Genomic DNA, 24,820 nt, shown 5'->3' with positions numbered 1-24,820 from the left:
ATCACCCCTTAACCTTCTAAATTCTATGGAATACAACCCTAATTTGTGCAACCTCTTCTCGTGACTTAACCCTTCGTGTCCAGGGAGCATTCTGGTAAACCTACGCTGCACTCCCTCAGAACTGCACACAGTGCTCCAGGTGTGGTCTAGCCAGGGCTTTGTATAGCTGCAGCATAATCTCTAACCCCTGGTATTCTAGTTCTCTAGATATTAAAGCCAGCATCCCATAAGCCTTATTGATTATTCTCTGTTCCTGTTTAACATTTTAATGATCTATGTACCTGAACCCCCGAGTATCTTTGGATGTCCACTGTTTTTAGCTTTTCACCATTGAGAAAGTACCTTGTTCTATCGTTCTTAGGTCCCAATTTGATGAACTCACATTTGCCTATGTTGAAATACATTTCGCACAGTTTTGACCAATCACTGAATCCATCGATATCCCTGTGTAATTTTATGCTTTCAGCTACACTGCCTTCAATGCCACCTATCTTTGTGTCATCGGCAAATCTGGATATATGACTTTCTATGCCATCATCTCATCATCATCATCATAGGCAGTCCCTCGGAATCGAGCAAGACTTGCTTCCACTCTTAAAATGGGTCCTTAGGTGGCTGAACCGTCCAATACGAGAACCACAGTCCTTGTCACAGGTGGGACAGATAGTTGTTGAAGGAAAGGGTGGGTGGGACTGGTTTGCCGCACGCTCTTTCTGCTGCCTGCGCTTGATTTCTGCATGCTCTCGGTGATGAGACGCGAGGTGCTCAGCGCCTTCCCGAATACACTTCCTCCACTTAGGGCGGTCTTTGGCCAAGGACTCCGAGGTGTCAGTGGGGATGTTGCACTTTATCAGGGCCATCATCTAATTCGTTAAATATACTATAAATAGTTGAAGTCCCAACACAGCTTCCTGCGGGATGCTACTAATTCACATCCTGCCAATGTGAGTACCTAGCTATTATCTCTACTGCCTGCCTCCTGCCGCGCAGCCAATTTCCTAACCAGGTCAATAATTTGCCCTATATTTGACTTAGATGAAGGGACTGGGTGTAAAGTATCCAAAAGCACAATACTGCGGGTGCTGGAATCTGAAATAAAAACAGAAAATGCTGGAAGTCTCAGCGGGTCAGGCAGCTTCTGCGGAGAGAGAAACAGAGTTAACGTTTCAGGTCGATGACCCTTCGTCCAAGTATCAAAGCTAACTGACGACACAAAGCTAGGTGGGAAAGCTGTGAGGAGGACACAAGGAGCCTGCAAAGGGGTATAGGCTGGTGAAGTGAGTGGGCAGTTAGGTGGTAGATGGGGTATAATGTGGGGCAATTAATGTTTTTCAATGGTGATAAACTATGAAATGTTGGCGTTTAGCGAGATTTAGGTGTCCTCGTACAGGAAACACAGATTCAGCATGCAGACACAGCAAGCAATAAAGAAGCCAAATGGCATTATTGGCATTTATTGCAAGGGGGTTGGAGTACAGGAATAAGGAAGTCTTGCTACAACTGTACAGGGCCTTGGTGAGACCACACCTGGAGTACTGCGCACAGTTTTGGTCTCCTTAGCTGAGGAAGGATATGCAGTAAACTCTCGTTTACCCGGATACAAATGTAATGGAAAACCCGCTGTAACAGAATTAAAAATATTGCGAGATTCGGGAGAAAATCAGTTTGCGTGAATGTGGAGAAGTTGTGTTTTGTGCGTGTTTCCGTTTGTGTGTCTCTGTATAGGCACATGTTCAGCACCAGCAGACTACGGCCAATTGTATTGACCTCGGGAAGACGAAGTGAACGAGTTTCAGGAGAAATGAATTCCATTCGATCGCCTGGTTAAGGGGCCACATGGGGAATTCCGCTGAAGAGGGGCTGGGTGAAGTTGGCTGATCTCTGCGGGCAGCATCAGTTTGGATCCGTGAGCGAGGAGCTCATGGTTCTTTGTCATGTCCCGTCAGTGTGAGAAGTGACGTGCTGTGAACACAGGGCAGGAATGTGTTGGTGGGTGAGATATGAGTGGGATAGTTGTGTTGGGATGTACAATAATCTCTGGCGAATGAAGAAAGTCCGATAAAACTCTCAAAATGGATGACAGAACCCAGTCAGACAGTTCGGGATTAGCCATCCGGACCCAGAAACTGAAGGGGTGGAACGGATACCCAATGGATGGAGGAAGAGTTACAGACAAATAATAACTGAACGCACAGCCCAAACAGTTCAATTAAACTTTCTGTTCCATTGTTGCAGTTAGTAAATTCGCCCTATCAGAAAATTCATTTACCCGGAGTTGCCGAATCCCCAAACAATCCGGGTAAACAAGACTTTACTGTACTTGCATTAGAGGTGGTGCAGGTTCACTAGATTGATGCCTGGGATGACTCATTGGAATTCAGAAGAATGAGAGGTGATCTTATCGAAATGTATAAGATTATCAGGGGGCTTAAAAAGTTGAATGCAGAGAGGATATTTCTGTTGATGGGGGGAGATGAGAACTAGGGGGCATAATCTTAGAATAAGGGGCCTCCCATTTAAAACTGAGATGAGGAGAAATTTCTTCTCTCAGAGGGTTGTAAATCTGTGGAATTCGCTGCCTCAGAGAGCTGTGGAAGCTGGGATATTGAATAAATTTAAGACAGAGATAGACAGTTTCTTGAACGATAAGGGAATAAGGGGTTATGGAGAGCGGGCAGGGAAGTGGAGCTGAGTCCATGATCGGATCAGCCATGATCTTATTAAATGGTGGAGCAGGCTAGAGGGGCCATATGGCCTACTCCTGTTCTTTGTTCTTATTTCTTATGTTCTTATGTTCTTATGAGAGGATTGTCCTGTGAGGCAAGATTGAGTAGATCGGGCCTATACACTCTGGAGTTTAGAAGAACAATATTGAAACAGAAAAGATTCTGAGGGGGATTGACAGGGTAGATGCTGAGAGGTTGTTTCCTCTGGCTCGGTCTCAGGATAAGGGATCGGCCATTTAAGACAGAGATGAGAAGGATTTTTTTCACTCAGAGGGTTGTGAATCTTTGGAGTTCTCTGGCCCAAAAGGCTGTGAGCGCTGAATCGTTGAGTATAGATTTTTGGAGTCGAGGAGAATCGTGGGATATGGAGATCGGGCGGGAAAGTGGAGTTGAGGTCGATGAACAGCCATGATCTTTTTAAATGTCAGAGCAGGAACGAGGGGTGATATGGCCTCCTCCTGCTTCTAATTTCAAAGTTATAACGTTAAGCACTCTACAGTGTCCCAGAAATCACTCCAGCACGTAAAACTCAAATTATATACAGAGTAAAGCTGCTTGTACACTGTCCAGCAAACACTTGCAGAACAGGTAAATCATGGGTTAGATACAGAGTAAAGCTCCCTCTGCAATGTCCCACCAAACACTCCCAGGGCAGGTACAGCACGGGTAAGATACAGAGTAAAGCTCCCTCTACACTGACCCATCAAAAAGTCCCAAGGCAGGTACAGCACGGGTTAGATACAGAGTAAAGCTCCCTCTACACTGTCCCATCAAACACTCCCAGGACAGGTACGGGGTGTTAGATACAGAGTAAAGCTCCCTCTATTCTACACTGTCCCATTAAATACTCCCAGGGCAAGTACAGTGGATTAGATACAGAGTAAAGCTCCCTCTACACTGTCCCATCAAACACTCCCAGGACAGGTACAGCATGGGTTAGATACAGAGTAAAGCTCCCTCTATACTGTCCCATCAACACTCTCAGGGCAGGTACAGCACAGGTTAGATACAGAGTAAAGCTCCCTCTACACTGTCCCATCAAACCCTCCCAGGGCAGGTACAGCACGGGTTAGATACAGAGTAAAGCTCCCTCTACACTGTCCCATCAAACACTCCCAGGGCAGGTACAGCACAGGTTAGATACAGAGTAAAGCTCCCTCTACACTGTCCCATCAAACACTCCCAGGGCAGGTACAGCACGGGTTAGATACAGAGTAAAGCTCCCTCTACACTGTCCCATCAAACCCTCCCAGGGCAGGTACAGCACAGGTTAGATACAGAGTAAAGCTCCCTCTACACTGTCCCATCAAACACTCCCAGGGCAGGTACAACACAGGGTTAGATACAGAGTAAAGCTCCAGATATATCCAACACTCCCAGACTCCCAGGGCAGATCCAAACAAGCCTCACATATCTCAGTGTGATTGAAAACTTCAATAACCGTGGCTGAAGTTTTAGCGTCAAATGTTTCTCTGTCGGAACGTGTGTGTCCTTTGACAGATTCTCATTCCTGTAATTTATGAAGGTCTTTCTTTGGAAGAGCAATTTATTGTTCTTGTCCCCCCCCCCCCCGCTTCCGGAGTGTTTGCTGGATTTCATTACTTGCCAAACGCACAACTCCATACCACCTAGCAGGACAAGGGCAGCAGGTGCATGGTAACACCAGCACCTCCACGTTCCCCTCCAAGCCACACACCTTCCTGACTAGAACAGGATTTGATCCAATGTGGCAGAGGCTCAGGGTTTGAAGGGCTAAAGCAATCTTTTACGGTAGGCTGGTGCTAAGCAAATCCTCGGGAGGGGTAACAGCCGACCCAAGAAATAAATGGCAAGGAGCCGCAGACTTCAAATCTGCAGCACATCACTGACCCCTGGTGAAAACCGCATATATTACAGTCAGAACCAAACAGGCTCTCACACACAGGCTCCATCATCTCCCATTGCAGGCTCTCTCACAGATTCTGTCTGTCTGTGTGTCTTACTGTGTATCTCTCTCTGTCCCTGTTTAACTGCATGTCTCTCCCTCTGTCTCTGTCTCGTTTTGTCACTCTTTCCCTCTGTTTCTGTCTTCTTAATCTCTCTCTCTATCTCTGTCTCTCCTTGTCACTCTCTCCCTCTGTCTGTCTCTATCTCGCTGTCTTGCTGCATCTCTTGATGCCTGTCTCTTCTTGTCTCTCTGCTACAATCCCTTTTTTCATCCCACTCCGTCACGCTCTCTAAACCACTCTTCTCCATCCCTCCGTCTCCCCCTCTGTTATTCTCTCAGTGACGTTGGGCGCAGTGAGTACGTGTAGCTAGGATAAGGACAGGCGGGGTGACAGCTCGGTGTGAGCTTGGGTCTAAGCTTCCAATTGCGAGATCAGTTCAGGGCTCAGAGCATTGGTTAGTGCAAGGCTGGGAGTGTGGGGTGAGTTCAGGGGTCGGAGAGTGGGGTGAGTTCACAGGTCTGAGTGTGGGGTGAGTCTCTGGACTCGGAGTGTGGGGTGAGTTCTGGGCTCGGAGAGTGGGGTGAGTTCTGGGCTCGGAGAGTGGGGTGAGTTCTGGGCTCGGAGAGTGGGGTGAGTTCTGGGCTCGGAGAGTGGGATGAGTTCTAGGCTCGGAGAGTGGGGTAAGTTCTGGGCTCGGAGAGTGGGGTGAGTTCTGGGATCGGAGTGTAGGGCAAGTTCAGGGCTCGGAGAGTGGGGTGAGTTCTGAGCTCGGAGAGTGGGGTGAGTTCTAGGCTTGGAGAGTGGGGTGAGTTCTGGGCTCGGAGTGTGGGGCGAGTTCAGGGCTCGGAGAGTGGGGTGAGTTCTGGGCTTGGAGGGAGGGGGGAGTTCTGGGCTTGGAGAGTGGGGTGAGTTTTGGGCTCGGAAAGTGGGGTGAGTTCTGGGCTTGGAGAGTGGGGTGAGTTCTGGGCTTGGAGAGTGGGGTGAGTTCTGGGCTTGGAGAGAGGAGGGAGTTCTGGGCTTGGAGAGTGGGGTGAGTTCTGGGCTCGGAAAGTGGGGTGAGTTCTGGGCTTGGAGAGTGGGGTGAGTTCTGGGCTCGGAGTGTGGTGTGAGTTCTGGGCTCGGACTGTGCTTTCTCATGTGGATGTAAATGATCCCTTGGAAGTATTTCAAAGTACAGCAGGAAATGTATCCTCAGCAACAGAATAGATAATCTGTTCATTATCACGTTGCAGTTTGGGAGCTTGCTGTGCACAAATTTGCTCCAGCGTCTGCTACATTACAACCGTGAGGATTATTCAAAAAGGACTTCATTGGCTGTGAACGCTTTGAGACGCCCTGAAGTTGTGACTTTATTTTATTGCGCACGGAGTATTGTGTGCCAAGCACACTCGCACGAGGTTATGCCCATAACATGTGGCTGTGAAATTACTGATATCAGAAGACAGCCTTTAAATAGAGGCCAATTTGTCCTGGCGGATGCTGCCCTCTGGGGCCAGGAGCAGAACTGCACCCCAAAACATATTCAGTGCAGAACAAGCGAGATAGGAGCCTGTCAGCCCATCAGTCTCGGGCGGAAAAGAACCCAGATCTACAGGCTGTAATGACAGCTCAAATATCCTTGCACATTCAGGCCCTCCCACACAGTCAGGGCGGAAAGTGACTGGTAACTGCTTGCAGAGAACACACACTTCTTCTTGTCAGCTTGCAATTTAATTATCACATTGCTGCAACAGCAAATCCTGGAAAACACTCGAGAGCAAAGTGTGAGACAGGCAAGGCTATGTGAGGGATAGGGAAAAAAACTGAGAGAGAGAGAGAGTGAGGGAGAGAGTGAGGGGGAACGAGAGTGAGAGAGAGTAAGGGAGAGAATGAGAGTGAGATTGAGAGAGAGTGAGGGAGAGAGAAGGAGAGTGAGAGAGAATGAAGGAGAGAGAGTGAGAGTCAGACAGAGAGAGAGTGTGAGAGAAAGTGAGAGAGAAAGAAAGTGAGGGAGAGAGAGAGTGATGGGTAGAGAGTTTGGGAGTCAGATAGAGAGAGAGAGAGAGAGTCAGAGTGAGAGAGAGTAAGAGTGAGATAGAATGAGAAAGAAAGTCTGAGGGGAGTGAGAGTGAGAGAGAGAGAGCGAGTGAGGGAGTGAGAGGGAGTGTGAGCGAGAGTGAAGGAGAGAGAGTGAGAGAGAGAGAGTCAGAGTGAGAGTCAGATTGAGAGAGAGTGAGGGAGTGAGAGGGAGTGTGAGCAAGAGTTAGGGAGAGAGAGAGAGAAAGTGAGGGAGAGAGAGTGTGAGAGTGAGGGGGAGAGAGAGTGAGAGCCAGACAGAGAGAGAGTGTGAGAGAGAAAGAATGAGAAAGAGAGTGTGAGGGGGAGTGAGAGTGAGAGTGAGAGAGAGAGTGAGTGAGGGGGAGAGAGAGTGAGAGTTAGGCAGAGGGAGAGAGTAAGAGTGAGAGTGAGTGAGAAAGAGAGTGAGGGAGTGAGAGGGAGTGTGAGCGAGAGTGAAGGAGAGAGAGTAGGAGAGAGAGAGTCAGAGTGAGAGTCAGATTGAGAGAGAGTGTGAGAGTGAGGGGGAGAGAGTGTGAGAGCCAGACAGAGAGAGAGTGTGAGAGAGAGAGAATGAGAAAGAGTGTGAGGGGGAGAGAGAGTGAGGGTCAGACAGAGGGAGAGAGTCAGATTGAGAGTGAGAGAGAGAGAGTGAGGGAGAGAGAGAGAGATTAAGAGAGAGAATGAGAGAGTGAGGGGGAGAGAGAATGAGGGAGAGAGAGAGTGAGATTGAGAGGGAGTGAGGAAGAGAGAGGGAGAGTGAGTGAGGGAGAGAGTGAGAGTCCGACAGAGAGTGTGAGAGAGAGAGAGTATGGGAGCGAGAGAGAGAGTCAGGGGAGAGAGAGTGAGAGTCAGACAGAGGGAGACTATGAGGGAGACACAGAGTGAGAGAGAGTTGGGGAGAGTGAGAGAGCGAGAGTGAAGGGAAGAGAGAGAGAGTGAGACAGGGAGAGAGAGAGAGCGTAAGGGAGAGAGAGCGAGGGAGAGGGAGAGAGTGAGGGAGAGAGAGAGAGAGTGAGTGAGGGAGAGGGGCTAGAGAGAGGGAAAGAGAGAGGGAGAGAAAGAGGGAGAGAGGGAGAGAGAGAGGTAGAGGGAGAGAGAGAGGGGAGAGAGAGTGAGGGAGAGAGAGAGGGAGAGAGAGTGAAGGGGTAAGAGAGAAACAGTGAGGCAGGGAGGGAGAGTGTGAGAGAGGGAGAGAGAGGGAGAGAGAGTGAGCGAGTGAGAGAAAGAGGGAGAGAGTGAGGGAGAGAGAATGAGGGAGACAGAGAGGAAGTGAAAGATAGAGAGGGAGAGGGAGAGAGGGAGAGAGAGGGGAGAGAGAGTGTGAGGGAGAGATAGGGAGGGATAGAGAGTGAAAGCGAGACAGGGAGAGAGCGGGGGAGAGGGAGAGAGAAAGTGAGAGAGAGAGAGGGAGAGAGAGTGAGAGTGAAATAGGGAGAGAGTGAGGGAGAGAGAGTGAGGGAAAGAGAGAGAGTGAGGTGAAGAGAGCGAGAAAGTGAGACGGGGAGAGAGCAAGTGAGTGAGAGAGTGTGAGAGAGGGAGAGAGAGTGAGAATGAGAGAGGGAGAGAGTGAGAGAGAGAGTGAGGGAGAGGGAGAGAAAGCGAGAGAGAGAGAAACGGAGAGAGAGAGATTGAGCGCAAGATAGGGAGAGAGATGGGGAGAGGGAGAGAGAGACAGAGACAGAGTGAGGGAGAGAGAGAGGGAGAGAAAGAGGGAGAGGCAGATAGAGAGAGAGGGAGAGAAGAGTGAGGGAGAGAGTGTGAGGGAGAGAGAAGGAGGGATAGAGAGTGAGAGCAAGTCAAGAGAGAGGGAGGGAGAGGGAGAGAGAGGGAGAGAAAGAGAGAATGGCAGATAGAGAGAGCAAGCGAAAAGGAGAGGGTGAGAGAGGAGGAGTGAGAGAGGAGGAGAGAGAGAGGGAGAGAGAGCGAGGGAGAGAGAGCGAGGGAGAGAGATAGAGATAGTGTGACAGGGAGAGAGAGAGAGTGTCATGTATCTTACATTATTATATATAACTGTATTCCAACATGCTATACATGACTGTAATAAGATATGACCTGTAACCACCAGCATACCTTACCACCATGGGTGCACTTGCAAGAGACAGGTATATAAGCACAGGTCTCAGGCAAGTGCAGCATTCCAGAGCTGTGAAATAAAGGTGCAGGTCCAGAGTGACCTTGACTTCACTACATGCCTCGTGTGAATCTGTACTGAGGGGACAGGACTTTACATTGGCGACGGGTTATGGGATTACAGATCCACAGAATGGCAAACAACGGATCAGATGAAAAGTACAATGTGGGAGACAATTGGGAGGACTTTATAGAAAGGCTCCAGCAAAGCTTTGTAACCAAAGACTGGTTAGGCGACGATAAGGCAGACAAGAGAAGAGCCCATCTCTTGACCAGCTGTGGCTCAAAATCATACGCTTTAATGAAGGATCTGTTGGCACCTGAGAAACCAGCAAGCAAGTCATTTGAAGAATTGAGCACACTGGTAAGAGACTACCTGAAGCCAGCGAGCAGCCTACACATGGCCAGACACAGGTTCTACAACTACAGACGCTGTGTGGGCCAGAGCATACCCGACTTCGTGGCGGAACTTCGGAGGTTGGCTAGTTTATGTGAGTTCTCCGATGAACTGAGGAGAGAAATGCTGAGAGACTTTTTCATTGAAGGAATAGGCCACGCAGGCATATTCCGAAAGCTCATAGAGACCAAGAACCTGACCTTAGAGGTAGCAGCACTGGTTGCACAGACATTCTTGGGAGGGGAAGAAGAAACGAGGTTGATTTACAATGCAGGTACGACAACTAACGAAATAATGGAACAAGGAGTTCACAGCATTAGAAAAGCTGCTAACCCGACACACAGACAAAACCGGCAGAACAGGCTTTCGACAGCAAGCAGTGGCAACAGAAGCCATCAAGGGCCACAGGAACGGCCGTTCACACCTCATCAACCCACAATGCGAGCAATCAACTACAAACTGAGAGAAGCTCAAGAGAGATCAGCCAGACACAGCTCATTCTTTGCAAGCAGTCTGTGCTGGAAGTGTGGGGGTGGGCAATCGTCAAGGGGATGTCGATTTCAGCAGGCTGTTTGCAGGAACTGTGAATATACAGGGCATTTGGCCCGCATGTGCAAAAAAACGGCAGCTCGGCTGGTATACGAATCGGATGGGTCGGAAAGCGGACCAGAAGACGGTGGGGACAGTACCCGGGACACCGATGTACAGCGGGTCAACATGATCAATGGCCGCTGCTCCGATGACAGGATGCCTCCTATAATGATGAGGGTCCTACTCAACGGGATACCTATCAACATGGAGCTGGATACAGGAGCGAGTCAATCTCTCATGGGCGCTCAACAATTTGAACAACTGTGGCCGCATAAAAGAGACAGACCAAAACTCACAAGGGTCGACACCAAACTAAGGACCTATACCAAAGAAATCGTACCAGTCCTCGGCAGCGCCATGCTCTCTGACACACACAAAGGGACAGTGAACCGACTTCCCCTGTGGATTGTCCCCGGAGACCCCCCAGCACTGCTGGGGAGAAGCTGGCTGGCAAAACTAAACTGGAAATGGGATGATGTCCATGCCATGTCATTAGAGGAACGGACCTCCTGCTCAACAGTTATAAAGCGATTTGAACATCTCTTTCAGCCAGGTGTGGGCACTTTCAAAGGGGCCAAAGTCAAAATCTACATCACACAGGATGCTAGACCGGTCCATCACAAGGCCAGAGCTGTACCCTATGTGATGAGGGAAAAGATTGAACACGAACTAGACAGGCTTCTGCGGGAAGGCATTATATCTCCTGTGGAATTTAGCGACTGGGCAAGTCCCATCGTCCTAGTCATGAAGCCTGATGGATCCGTACGAATCTGTGGGGATTACAAATCTATCATAAACAGAGTCTCCCTACAGGACCAGTACCCGCTGCCGAGAGCGGAGGACTTATTTGCCACATTGGCTGGAGGTAACTTTTCTCAAAATTAGACCTCACATCTGCGTATATGACACAAGAATTGACCGAGGAATCCAAGCTACCCACCACCATCAACACACATCGAGGCCTTTTCATGTACAATCGATGCCCATTCGGCATCAAGTCAGCAGCTGCCACATTCCAGCGCAACATGGAGAGTCTGCTCAAGTCCATCCCGAGGACAGTTGTATTTCAAGACGACATACTTATCACGGGCAGGGACACTGACTCCCATCTCTGTAATTTGGAGGAAGTACTAAAGCGGTTGGATCGGGTAGGCCTACGAGTCAAGAAATCCAAGTGCCTGTTTCTCACACCCGAGGTTGAATTTTTGGGCAGAAGGATTGCCGCTGATGGAATCCGCCCAACAGAGTCCAAAACAGAAGCAATTTGCCTGGCACCCAGGCCCCGGAATGTCTCAGAACTGCGCGCCTTTCTCGGGCTACTCAATTGCTTTGGGAACTTCATGCAGAACTTAAGCACGCTGCTGGAGCCTCTCCACGTGTTACTCAGGAAGGGTTGTGATTGGTTTTGGGGGGACGCCCAGGAACGCGCCTTCAATAAGGCACGCAACCTTCTGTGTTCCAACAGTGTTTTGACTTTCTTTGACCCAGGTAAAAAGCTAGTTCTCACATGCGATGTGTCAGTGTATGGGGTCGGGTGTGTTTTGCAACATGTCAATAGTGCGGGCAAATTACAACCCATAGCTTATGCCTCCAGGTCACTTTCGCGGGCGGAGCGCGGGTACAGAATGGTAGAGAAGGAGGCGCTCGCGTGCGTGTACGGTGTCAAAAAGATGCACCAATTCCTTTTTGGGGCCAAGTTCGTGTTAGAAACCGACCACAAGCCCCTTACGTCCCTCCTATCCAAGAGCAAGGCAATAAATGCCAACGCCTCAGAGCGAATTCAACGGTGGGCACTAATGCTGGCATCTTACGACTATACCATAAGGCACAGACCAAGCACAGACAATTGTGCCGACGTGCTCAGCAGGCTACCCCTGGCGACCACGGAAGGGTCTGATGAACAGGACTGTGAGATAGTCATGGCAATCAATGCCTTTGAGTCCACAGGTTCGCCCATGATGGCTCACCAAATCAGAGCCTGGACGGCCAGCGACCCCATGTTATCCTTCGTAAAAAGATGTGTCCTAACCGGTGACTGGGCAGAGACTCGCGATGCCTGCCCCGATGAATTAAAACCCTTTCACAGGCGCATGCATGAGCTATCACTACAAGCAGACTGCCTGATGTGGGGCAGCCGAGTAGTCATGCCTCTGCGAGGCAGAGAGGCATTTGTCCGGGAGCTCCACCGCGAGCACCCGGGGATCGTTCTCATGAAGGCCATAGCCAGATCCCACGTCTGGTGGCCTGGTACTGACGCGGACTTGGAGCTCTGCATCCGAAGGTGCACCATTTGTGCCCAACTCAGCAATGCCCCCAGGGAGGCTCCACTGAGCCCCTGGCCCTGGCCTACCAAACCGTGGTCGTGGGTGCACGTAGACTATGCGGGCCCATTCATGGGCAAAATGTTCCTCGTAGTTGTAGATGCATTTTCAAAGTGAATCGAATGCACCATTTTAAACTTGAGTACAACCTCCACCACTGCGGAGAGCCTCGCAACCATGTTTGCAACGCACGGAATCCCTGACATATTAGTCAGTGACAATGGTCCATGCTTCACCAGCGCACAATTCCAAGACTTTATAATTGACCACGGCATAGATCACGTCAAGACGGCACCGTTCAAGCCGGCCTCCAAAGGCCAGGCGGTGAGTGCAGTGAAAATCATTAAACAAGGCGTGATTAAAATCCAAGGTCCCATGCTGCAGAGTTGCCTGTCACGACTGCTGTTGGCATACAGATCTCATCCACGCTCACTGACTGGGATCCTTCCCCGATGAAAAGGACTTTAAAAACAAGGCTCTCATTAATCCTCCCAGACATGCACGAAATCGTTGAGGCAAAGCGACGTAAGCTGACTGAATACCATGACAGAACTTCGAGGGGGAGATGGAATGAGATAGGGGACAAAGTGTTTGTACTAAACTATGGCAGGGGTCCCAAATGGCTTGCAGGGACAGTAACGGGCAAGGAAGGAAACAGGCTACTGGTAGTACAAATGGACAATGGCAAAACCTGCCGGAGGCATGTCGACAAAGTCAAAAGCAGATTTACCAACAGCACTGTGGAACCAGAGGCAGACTACAATGTGGAACTCGCACCACACCTGGTGGACAGACAGAGGGAACAACCTGAGGAAAGGGCAATCCCAACAGACAGCCCAGGCGAGTCAACTACAATCACACCAATCGAAACAGATAGCCCAGGCGAGATACCAGCAACCACACCCAAAGAAAAACAAACACCAAGGCAAACAACTGAACCACAACTCAGACGCTCCACGCGAGAGCGTAGACCACCTGAGAGACTGAACTTATAAAGACAATAAGACCTTGGGGGAGGGTGATGTCATGTATCTTACATTATTATATATAACTGTATCCTAACATGCTATACATGACTGTAATAAGATATGACCTGTAACCACCAGCATACCTTACCACCATGGGTGCACTTGCAAGAGACAAGTATATAAGCACAGGTCTCAGGCAAGTGCAGCATTCCAGAGCTGTGAAATAAAAGGTGCAGTTCCAGAGTGACCTTGACTTCACTACATGCCTCGTGTGAATCTGTACTGAGGGAACAGGACTTTACAGAGAGCATGAGGGAGAGAAAGGGGAAGGGAGAGGGAGGGAGAGAGAGAGAGAGGGAGGGGAGAGAGAGAGTGAGAGAAAGAGAGAGGGAGGGAGAGAGAGTGAAAGCGAGACAGGGAGACAAAGGGGAGAGGGAGAGAGCGGGAGAGAGAGAGTGAGAGTGCAATAGGGAGAGAGTGAGGGGGAGAGTGGTTGAGTGGGAAAGAGAGGGAGAGTGAGAGTGAGAGAGCATAAGGGAAAGAGAGCGAGGTGGAGAGAGAGAGAAAGTGAGACGGGGAGAGAACGAGTGAGTGAGAGAGTGTGAGAGAGAAAGAAAGTGAGGGAGAGAGAGAGTGAGGGGGAGAGAGAGCGAGAGAGAGTGAGGGAGAGGGAGAGAAAGCGGGAGAGAGAGAAACGGAGAGAGAGGAGAGAGAGTGAGAGCAAGACAGGGAGAGAGATGGGGAAAGGGAGAGGGAGAGAGAGTGAGGGAGAGAGAGGGAGAAAACGAGAGAGAGGCAGAGAGAGAGAGAGAGAGAGAGGGAGAGAGTTAGGGAGAGAGAGAGAGTGAGAGTGAAATAGAGAGAGTGAGGGAGAGAGAGAGTGAGGGGGAGAGAGAGTGAGAGTCAGACAGAGAGAGTGTTAGAGAGAGTGAGGGAGAGAGAGAGAGTGAGAGTCAGAATGAGAGAGAGTGAGGGGGAGAGAGAGAGAGATAGTGAGACAGGGAGTGAGAGAGAGAGCGTGAGGGAGAGAGAGAGGGAGGGAGAGGGAAAGAGAGGGAGGGGAGAGAGAGAGTGAGAGAGAGAGGGAGTGCGAGAGAGTGAAAGCGAGGCAGGGAGAGAGAGGAGCAGAAAGAGAGAGAGTGTGAGGGAGAGAGAGGGGGAGAGAGAGAATGAGAGAGAGAGGTAGGGAGAGAGAGGAGGTAGAGTGAGTGAGTGAGTGAGTGAGATCGAGAGAGAGGGAGAGGGAGAGAGAGCAAGAGGGAGAGGAAGGGAGCGAGGAGAGAGAGAGAGTGAGGGAAAGCCAGGGAGAGAGAAGGAAAGAGGGAGATGGAGGTGAGGGAGAAAGTGAGGGAGAGAGAGAGAATGAGGGACAGAGAGGGGGGAGAGAGAGATTGAGGGAAAGAGTGGGAGAGAGAGTGAGAGAGCAGGACAGAGAGAGAGAGGGAGAGAGAGAGTGTGGGAAAAAGTGAGAGTGAGGGAGAGAAGGATTGAGAGAGTGAGTATGAGGGAGAGAGAGAAAGAGAGTTAAAGGGAGGGATGGGAGAGAGAGAAAGGAGAAAGAGAGTGAGAGTGAGAGACAGGGAGATTGAGGGAAGAAGAGAAAGAGAGAGTGAGTGAGAGGGAGAGAGAGAGAGTGAGTGTGACAGAGATTGAGGGAGAGGGAGAGAGTGAGGGAGAGAGAGGGAGGGAAAGGCAGAGTGTGAGGGAAGAGAGAGGGATAGAGTAAGTGAGTGAGAGTGTGGGGAGAGAGAGAGGGAGAGAGTGAGGGAGAGAGGGAGAGTGGAGGAGAGAGAGGGTGAGAGAGTGAGTGAGAGAGATATAGAGCGAGAATGAGGGAGAGAGAGTGAGGGAGAGAGAGAGTTCGGGTGAGGGAGGGAATGGAGGAGAGGGAGAGAGTGAGGGAGAGAGTGAGGGAGAGAAAGCGAGTGTGAGGAAGAGAGAGAGTGAGAGAAAGAGAGAGAACATACAGAGAGAGAGAGAGAGAAAGTGAGCGAAGGATAGAGATAGAGAGTGAGGGAGAGGGCGAGAGTAAGGGAGGGAGAGAATGAGAGACAAAGAGAGTGAGGGCGAGAGAGAGAGAGAGAGAGTGAGGGAGAGCGGAGAGAGAGTGAGTGAGAGAGAGAGGGAGAGTGAGGGATGGTGAGGGAAGGAGAGAGAGTGAGGATGGGGGAGGGAGAGAGTGTGTGAGAGAGAGAGTGAAGGAGGGAGGGAGGGAGAGAGAAACCCGGAGAGAGAGAGTGAGGGAGAGAGAGATAAGCGCAGAATAGTCACAAATAATTCCCAGAATATGATTTCCTATCAAAAGAGCACTGCATAAATATTTAAATGTTAAAAATGTTCAGGGCAGGAGATTTGGACTAACTGAATCGCTCTTTACAAAGCCAGCACAGTCACAATGCGCGGAACGGCCTCCATCTGAACTGTCAAGTACTAATCTTAAAGGCCCAGTTCAATTCCAGATTAGTCCTATTGAAGTTACCAGTTTATTGTGTGATTTACTGTGAAGATTGCAGCATATTAACTGAACAGAACATAAATTAAATGTTTCTAATGCAATCGCAAAGGAACCTCAGGATTGATTCCTGAGTTATTCTAGAATAACTGCAGTGTAGATCCAAGAATACACAGTCAAGGTCACACGACAATCCCAGTGTTAACAATACATACCCTAGTTCAATCCAGTTATGAACCAGTACAGATGTTGGGACACAGCTCCCTCTACACTGCCCGATCAAACACTCCCAGGGCGGGTACAGCACGGGTTAGATACAGAGTAAAGCTCCCTCTACACTATCCCATCAAACACTCCGAGGGCAGGTACAGCACAGGTTAGATACAGAGTAAAGCTCCCTCTACACTGTCCCATCAAATACTCCCAGGGCAGGTACAGCACGGGGTTAGTTACAGAGTAAAGCTCCCTCTACACTGTCCCATCAAACATTCCCAGGGCAGGTACAGCACAGGTTAGATACAGAGTAAAGCTCCCTCTACACTGTCCCATCACATACTCCCAGGGCAGGTACAGCACGGGTTAGATACAGAGTAAAGCTCCTTCTACACTGTCCCATCAAACACTCCCAGGGCAGGTACAGCACAGGTTAGATACAGAGTAAATCTCCCTCTACACTGTCCCATCAAATACTCCCAGGGCAGGTACAGCACGGGTTAGATACAGAGTAAAGCTCCCTCTACACTGTCCCATCAAACACTCCCAGGGCAAGTACAGCATGGGTTAGATACAGAGTAAAGCTCCCTCTACACTGTCCCATCAAACACTCCCAGGGCAGGTACAGCACGGGTTAGATACAGAGTAAAGCTCCCTCTACACTGTCCCATCAAACACTCCCAGGGCAGGTACAGCACAGGTTAGATACAGAGTAAAGCTCCCTCTACACTGTCCCATCAAACACTCCCAAGGCAGGTACAGCACAGGTTAGATACAGAGTAAAGCTCCCTCTACACTGTCCCATTAAACACTCCCAGGTTGTAATTGGCTAAAAGCTGCACGATAAGCTAACGAAGGCCAAATATGAATTGCTTGATATGAGCGAGTGCGCCGAGTGGGTCAGTGGCAGATTGACTCGGGCTGCGTGTGTAAAACTGAGAGGGAATCGTGGATCACCACAGACAGCATCATGTGCCAGGATCCCCTGGCCTTCACACATTGTGAAAAGCTCCACCCTGCATGGACATCTGCCATGCCCCTGGCTCTGCATGCTGCAGCTCAGCTCAGACAGCTTGGAGTCAGGAGGCTGCTGTTGTGTGAAGCTGTTGAAACCAATTATCCATTCCCCACCCATGGCTGCAGTGTGTGATGTCTGCAGGAAGCTTCCAGCAACTCGCCAAGGCTTGTTTGAAATCAGCTCCCCCAACCCACTCCCTCCAGCCCCCCCTCGCCAACGCACTGTGGCTGCAGTGTGTACTGTCCACAATCAATTACCTTGAACTTATAGCACTGAAACTGGCTGTTCGGCCTAACTGATCCATGCCGGTATTTCTGTTTATCCCCTGGGAGGACAGACGCACCAACATCCTCAGCATTGAAGCACTGACCACACTCGATCAGCTGCGTTGGGCAGGCCACATTGTCCGCATGCCAGACACAAGACTCCCAAAGCAAATGCTCTACTCGGAACTCCCTCACGGCAAGTGAGCCAAAGGGCAGTGGAAACGTTACAAGGACACCCTCAAAGCCTCCCTGATAAAGTGCAACATCCCCACTGACACCTGGGAGTCCCTGGCCCAAGACCGCCCTAATTGGAGGAAGTGCATCCGACAGGGTGCTGAGCAACTCGAGTCTCGTCGCCGAGAGCATGCAGAAATCAAGCGCAGGCAGCGGAAAGAGCGTGCGGCAAACCTGTCCCACCCTCCCTTACCCTCAACGACTATCTGTCCCACCTGTGACAGGGACTGTAATTCCCATATTGGACAGTCCAGCCACCTGAGAACTCACTTTTAGAGCGGAAGCAAGTCTTCCTCGATTTCGAGGGACTGCCTATGAAGATGATGAAGGCCAAATTCCTCCTTAGCTTTGGCTCCATCTGTTCAGTTCTTTCATCCCCTGTGAATATGCTGTGGACAAGTTAAGTGCACATCTGAGTATTTCACTGCTTCCCAGTGGGGGCGATGAGCAAAGCATTTCTCCGCCCATTTGACTATTCAAGGTCACAAAGACCAATACTTGTGAAGCAAGGTCACCGACCCTCCAGCTTTGTCCTGGAGTCTCCAGGATTTAAAGCATTCCCTCCCAGACACTGTGAGCACAACACCCAAGAGACATGTCACAGGGAGCCTCAGGAAACATGCTGCTTTCAATTCCTGTGAACACATTGATTTGTTATAAAAATATTGGAGGTGGTGTAGACAAAGATGCGAAACAGCAGGACACAGCGATTTACTTGTACCTCTTGCAATTTACTGTACTTATATTTGCTGCACATGATGCGGTCTCCTCTACATTGGGGAGACCAAACACGTGGGTGACCGCTTTACGGAACTCCTCCGTTCAGCCCGCAAACGTCATCCCGAGCTTCTGGTCGCCTGCCACTTTAATTCTCCGCTCCACTCCCACTCTGATCTCCCTGTCCTTGGCCTCCTACATAAGAATATAATAGGAGCAGGAGTAGGCCACATGGCCCCTCGAGCCTGCTCCGCCATTTAATACAATCATGGCCGATCCGATCATGGACTCAGCTCCACTTCCCTGCCCGCTCCCCATAACCCCTTATTCCCTTATTGGTTAAGAATGCTCTGATGCTGTTCCAATGAAGTTCAACGCAAGCTCGGGAACAGCACCTCATCTCTCAATTAGGCACTTTACAGCCTTCTGCACTCAACATCGAGTTCACCAATTTCAGACCATAACCACTGCCCAGCTGATTGTGATTCTGTCATTCCCATTTACACCTCTTCTAGACTTATCTTTTTTTCTTAACTCTCTCCTTTTGCCTTGTACAATCAAAGTTAAAGCACATGGGATTAGGGGTAGTGTGCTGACATGGATTGAGAACTGGTTGTCAGACAGGAAGCAAAGAGTAGGAGTAAATGGGGACTTTTCAGAATGGCAGGCAGTGACTAGTCGGGTACCGCAAGGTTCTGTGCTGGGGCCCCAGCTGTTTACACTGTACATTAATGATTTAGACGAGGGGATTAAATGTAGTATCTCCAAATTTGCGGATGACACTAAGTTGGGTGGCAGTGTGAGCTGCGAGGAGGATGCTATGAGGCTGCAGAGCGACTTGGATAGGTTAGGTGAGTGGGCAAATGCATGGCAGATGAAGTATAATGTGGATAAATGTGAGGTTATCCACTTTGGTGGTAAAAACAGAGAGACAGACTATTATCTGAATGGTGACAGATTAGGAAAAGGGGAGGTGCAAAGAGACCTGGGTGTCATGGTACATCAGTCATTGAAGGTTGGCATGCAGGTACAGCAGGCGGTTAAGAAAGCAAATGGCATGTTGGCCTTCATAGCGAGGGGATTTGAGTACAGGGGCAGGGAGGTGTTGCTACAATTGTACAGGGCCTTGGTGAGGCCACACCTGGAGTATTATGTACAGTTTTGGTCTCCTAACCTGAGGAAGGACATTCTTGCTATTGAGGGAGTGCAGCGAAGGTTCACCAGACTGATTCCCGGGATGGCGGGACTGACATATCAAGAAAGAGTGGATCAACTGGGCTTGTATTCACTGGAGTTCAGAAGAATGAGAGGGGACCTCATAGAAACGTTTAAAATTCTGACGGGGTTAGACAGGTTAGATGCAGGAAGAATGTTCCCAATGTTGGGGAAGTCCAGAACCAGGGGACACAGTCTAAGGATAAGGGGGAAGCCATTTAGGACCGAGATGAGGAGGAATTTCTTAACCCAGAGAGTGGTGAACCTGTGGAATTCTCTACCACAGAAAGTTGTTGAGGCTAATTCACTAAATATATTCAAAAAGGAGTTAGATGAAGTCCTTACTACTAGGGAAATCAAGGGGTATGGTGAGAAAGCAGGAATGGGGTACTGAAGTTGCATGTTCAGCCATGAACTCATTGAATGGCGGTGCAGGCTAGAAGGGCCGAATGGCCTACTCCTGCACCTATTTTCTATGTTTCTATGTTTCTAAAGCGTTTGTCCTTTAATCTCTCCTGCCTTCCACCCTATCACAAACCTTCCCTTTTGTTCTTTCCTCCCCTCCCCCTTTCCCTGCTTCTGCACTTAATTAAAACCTGTTACATTTCGAACTTTCTGATGAAGGGTCACTGACCTGAAACGTTAACTCTGTTTCTCTCTCCACAGACGCTGCCTGACCTGTCGAGTATCGCTAGCATTTCCTGCGTTTATTTCAGATTTCCATTGTCCGCAGTATTTTGCTTTTGTATTCGATAAAAAGGCTGTTTGATGGATCATCCAATCCGAGCATGTTCGCCTTCCAATTATCCATGGGAAGGCCAGACACTGCAATGATTGATGTGTCAAATGACCAATGGCGGGACCATGGGGCGGGATCGTTGGAGGAAGACGGTTATCCAACCCCCAGAGGAATAGCTCCAACAAGAGTTGCCAAGTCCCCAACCTAAGTGAGCCAGGCCAATTCCCAGAGCCAAGCCCCACTCCCCTCAATGATAAGAGGCCCTCCCAGCACATCTCTAACAGCCACCTCCAAAATGATCCACAGATCCCTGAAGGTAGCAGGCCAGGTAGATAAGGTGGTTAAAAAGGCATACGGCATAATTGCCTTTATTAGCCGAGGCATTGAATACAAGAGCAGGGAGGTTATGCTTGAACTGTATAAAACAATAGTTAGGCCGCAGCGAGAGTACTTCGTGCAGTTCTGGTCACCACATTACTGGAAAGATGTGATTGCACTAGGGAGGGTACAGAGGAGATTTACGAGGATGTTGCCAGGACTGGAGAATTTTAACTATGATGAAAGATTGGATAGGCTGGGTTTGTTTTCTTTGGAACAGAGGAGACTGAGGGGAGACCTTATTGAGGTGTATACAATTATGAGGGGCCTGGATAGAGTGGATAGGAAGGAACTGTTTCCCTTAGCAGAGGGGTCAACAGCCGGGGCATAGATTTAAAGTAATTGGTAGGAGGTTTAGAGGGGAATTTTCTTCACCCAGAGGGTGCTGGGGGTCTGGAACGCACTGCCTGAAAGTGTGGTAGAGGCAGAAACCCTCATGTAAGCATGTAAGAAGTACTTGGATGTGCACTTGAAGTGCCGTAACCTACAGGGCTACGGACCTAGAACTGCACGCAGTACTCTTGCTGCGGCCTAACTATTGTTTTATACAGTTCAAGCATAACCTCCCTGCTCTTGTATTCAATGCCTCGGCTAATAAAGGCAATTATGCCGTATGCCTTTTTAACCACCTTATCTACCTGGCCTGCTACCTTCAGGGATCTGTGGACCATCTTGGAGGTGGCTGTTAGATAGCTCTTTATCGGCCGGTGCGGACACGATGGGCCGAAATGGCCTCCTTTCATGCTGTAAATTTCTGTGGTTCTATGAAGGCATCTCCTGCCAGTTGCATATTGCAGCTTCCCTTCGAATATGAGACTGGAACATCAGAACTGGAGTAGGCCATTCAGCTGCTCGACTCTGTTCAATTAGATTGTGACTGATCTGTGCCTTAACTTCATTTACCTGCCTTGGTGCTTTAATTATTAATACTCCAGGGACTTGAGCACAAAAATCTAGGCTGACACTGCAGTGCAGTGCTGAGGGAGTGCCGCACTGTTGGAGGTGTTGACTTTCGGATGAGACGTTAAAGCGAGGCCCCGTCTGCCCTCTCAGCTGGACGTAAAAGATCCCACGGCACTATTTCGAAGAAGAGCAGGGGAGATATCCCTGGTGTCCTGGTCAATACTTAGTCCTCAATCAACATAACAAACAAACAGATTATCTGGTCATTATCACATTGCTGTGTGTGGAGCTTGCTGTGCACAAATTGGCTGCAGTGTTTTCCACATTACAACAGTGACTACACTTCAAAAAGTACTTCATTGTCTGTAAAGTGCTTTGGGATGTCCGGTGGTTGTGAAAGGTGCTATAGAAATGCAAGTCTTTCTTGCTCAACAAAAATCTATCAATCTGAGTTTTGAAATTTTGAAATGAGCCCCAGCCTCATCAGCTTTTTGGGGAGAGAGTTCCTGATTTCCATTGCCTTTCATGTGAAGCACAGTGGTTATGTTACGGGACCAGTAATCCATGAGGCTTAGGTTAATGATTTGGGGACAGGAGTTCAAATCCCTCCACAGCAAGTGGAGAACGTTAATTCCATTAAATCAGGAATTTAGGAAAAAGGCGAGAGCTAGAAATTGCGCAGCACTGGGCTGGGGCGCTGGGCCTCCTGCGGGAGCGCAAAAATATCGTCGGGTGCTGAACAATTGATTCCAACGAGGACGTCCGGTGTAGCGCTCCAAGAAGGACGTGGACCGCTAAGTCAAGCGCTACCTCTTCCCTTCGAGCGCTAAAGGGACTGAGAGAGGCGGTGTCGGCGGAGTGTTGAGCGATGTTGCATACAGCGCTGCCAGATTCACCGGCACCTCCCCTCCCTTACAGGGAACGGCCAAAACTGCAGGAATTGGGACGAAGGCTGGCAATGATGGACGGCCCCCCTGTGCGATACGCGCAGAGCAGCCCCGAGCCCTCTGAGGGAGCGCAGGGCTCAGCAACCGCGGGCTGGAGAAACAACCAACATACACCACACTGGGGTCGTGATAACATGATGTCCCTCCCCGACCACCACTGCCTTTAATCAGCGCTCCCCCAAGCGGCCGGCCCAGGTGACAACGCCTCCCGCAGCTGCCGTTGTCGACGCACCGGATGACGTCACAATCTCTGGGGCGCGAGAGAGCGAGGTGATAAGTGTTATCGTCAGCATAAACCTGCCAGGGAAGTTCGCGGGAGTGTCGGTGATTTTTTTCTGCATTCGCTCACTAACTCCTTAGCACCTCGTTGCCGCCCCCCGCAGGCACGAACGGGAGGTGCAGACCAGGCCAACTTCACCCCCCGGCCCCAGTATCAGTAATGCTGACCCTGAAACTACCAGATTGTTGTAAAAGTCACCTGGTTCATCTGAATGAAACTCTGACTGGCCCAGCTCCAATGTGAAGTTTATGGGCCATTGTTCTGGACTCCCGCAGCAGACGCTTGTGAACACCACCAGCATTTATTGCCTGTCCCTAACTCACAGAATGTGGGTTTCGCTGACAAGGCCACCATTTATTGGCCAGCCCTAGTTGCCCTTGAGAAGGTGGTGTTGGGACGCGTGTGGTGAAGGTGCTGTTAAGTAGGATTGTGACCCAGCGACGATGAAGGAACGACGATATATTTACAAGTCAGGCTGATGTGTGACTCGGAGGGGAACGTGGAGACAGTGGTGTTCCCATGCACCCGCTGCCCTGGTCCTTCAGGGGTGGGCAATTATTTGGGCTTGAGGGCCGCTTAAATAGTTTTGCTAAGCTGTTGCGGGCCGCCCACTTAAAATTCACTGTTGTAATGTGAGAAACGCGGCAGCCAATTTATGCACAGCAAGCTCCCACAGACAGCAATGTGATAATGCCCAGGTAATCTGTTTTTGTTATGTTGATTGAGAGATAAGTATTGGCCAGAACACCGGGGATAACTCCCCTGCTCTTCTTCAAAATAGTGCCATGGGATCTTTTACATCCATCTCAGGGGGAAGACGGGGCCTCGGTTTAACGTCTCGACCAAAAGACAGCACCTCTGACTGTGCAGCCCTCCCTCAGCACTGCACTGGAGTGTCAGCCTGGATTTATGTACTGAAGTCTCTGGAGTGGGACTTGAACCCACAACCTTCTGACTCAGAGGCAAGTGCGTTGCCCACAGAGCCACAGATGAAACTGTAACAACAGTTACATAGACTCAGAGATTCAGAGCAATTTATGGCATAGAAGTAGGCCATTCAGCCCATCGTGTCTGTGCCGGTCAAAACGGAACCCACGACCTGTTGAGTTAAAGATCATTTACGCATTATCTGATTGGTGTTTGTGGCAGCTTGCTGTGCACAAATTGGCTGCCACGTTTCTCACAGTACAACAGTGACTGCGCTCCAAAAAGTATTTCATTGGCTGTGAAGTATTTGGGATATCCTGAGGTCATGAATAAATGCCTTCTTGTACCATCTACACCATCACAGTGTTCAAATCAAACTGATTGCACGGCCACCCTAACCCACTCTTTCCAAGGAACCTCCAATTGTGGAACTCCTCTCCTCCCTCACTTTCCCCTCCCTCACTCTCTCCCCTCCCTCGTCTCCCCTCCTTCACCTTCCCCAACCCCCAGTCTCTCCTCCCCCAGTCTCCCCTACCCCAGTCTTCCCACCCCACCCTCCCCTCCCCCAGTCTCCCCTCCCCCACTCTGCCCTCTCCCAGGCTCCCCTCCCTCACTCTCCCCTCACTCACGCTCCCCTCCCTCACTCTCCCCCTCACTATCCCCTCCCTCAGTCTCCCCTTCCTCATCCTCCCCTCCCCCCGTCTCCCCTCCCCCACTCTCCCCCCTCACTCTCCCCTCCCCCACTCTCCCCTCCCCCAGTCTCCCCCCCTCACCCTCCCCGCCCCCAGTCTCCTGTCCTTCACTCTCCCCTCACCAGTCTTCCCTCCCCCACTCTTCTCTTCCCCTGTCTCCACTCCCTCACTCTCCCCTCCCTCAGTCTTCCCTCCCTCACTCTCCCCTCCTTCACTCCCCCCTCCCCTCCTCCCTCACTGCACCTCCCCTCCCTCACTCTCCCCTCCCTCAGACTCCCCCTTCACTCTCCCCTCCCCTAGTCTCCCCTCCCTCAGTCTCTCCCCTCCCTCATACACCCCTCACTCACTCTCCCCTCCCCCACTCTCCCCTCACTCTCTCCTCCCCTCCCTCTCTCCTCCCTCACTCTCCCCTCCCTCACTCTCCCCTCACTCTCCCCTTACTCCCCCCTCTCCCCTCCCCCACTCTCCCCCTCAGTTTCACCCTCACTTTCCCCTCTCTCACTCTCCCCTCACTCCCTCTCCCCTCCCTCACTCCCCCTCCCCTCCCTCACTCTCCACTCTCTCATTCTCCCCTCACTCACTCTTCCCTCCCTCACTCTCCCCTCCCATTCTCCACTCCCTCCCTCTCTCCTCCCTCATTCACCCCTCCCTCCCTTTCCCCTCCCTCACTCTCCCCTCCCTCACTCTCCACTCCCTCACTCTCCCCTCCCTCTCCCCTCCCCTCACTCTCCCCTCCCTCCC

At 50.4% G+C, this 24,820-nt stretch overlaps 1 protein-coding gene across 1 annotated transcript in view; it reads right to left on the bottom strand.

The window, feature by feature from the left end:
- LOC139269184 (probable voltage-dependent R-type calcium channel subunit alpha-1E) overlaps positions 1 to 24,820 on the bottom strand; it is a 450,230-nt gene that overhangs the window by 424,612 nt on the left and 798 nt on the right. The window lies entirely within an intron of this gene.

The sequence above is a fragment of the Pristiophorus japonicus genome, chromosome 8 (genome assembly GCF_044704955.1).
Source record: "Pristiophorus japonicus isolate sPriJap1 chromosome 8, sPriJap1.hap1, whole genome shotgun sequence".
NCBI lineage: Eukaryota > Metazoa > Chordata > Chondrichthyes > Pristiophoridae > Pristiophorus > Pristiophorus japonicus.
Note: the sequence above shows the minus strand (reverse complement) of the source record. Positions and strands in the feature narration are given on the sequence as shown.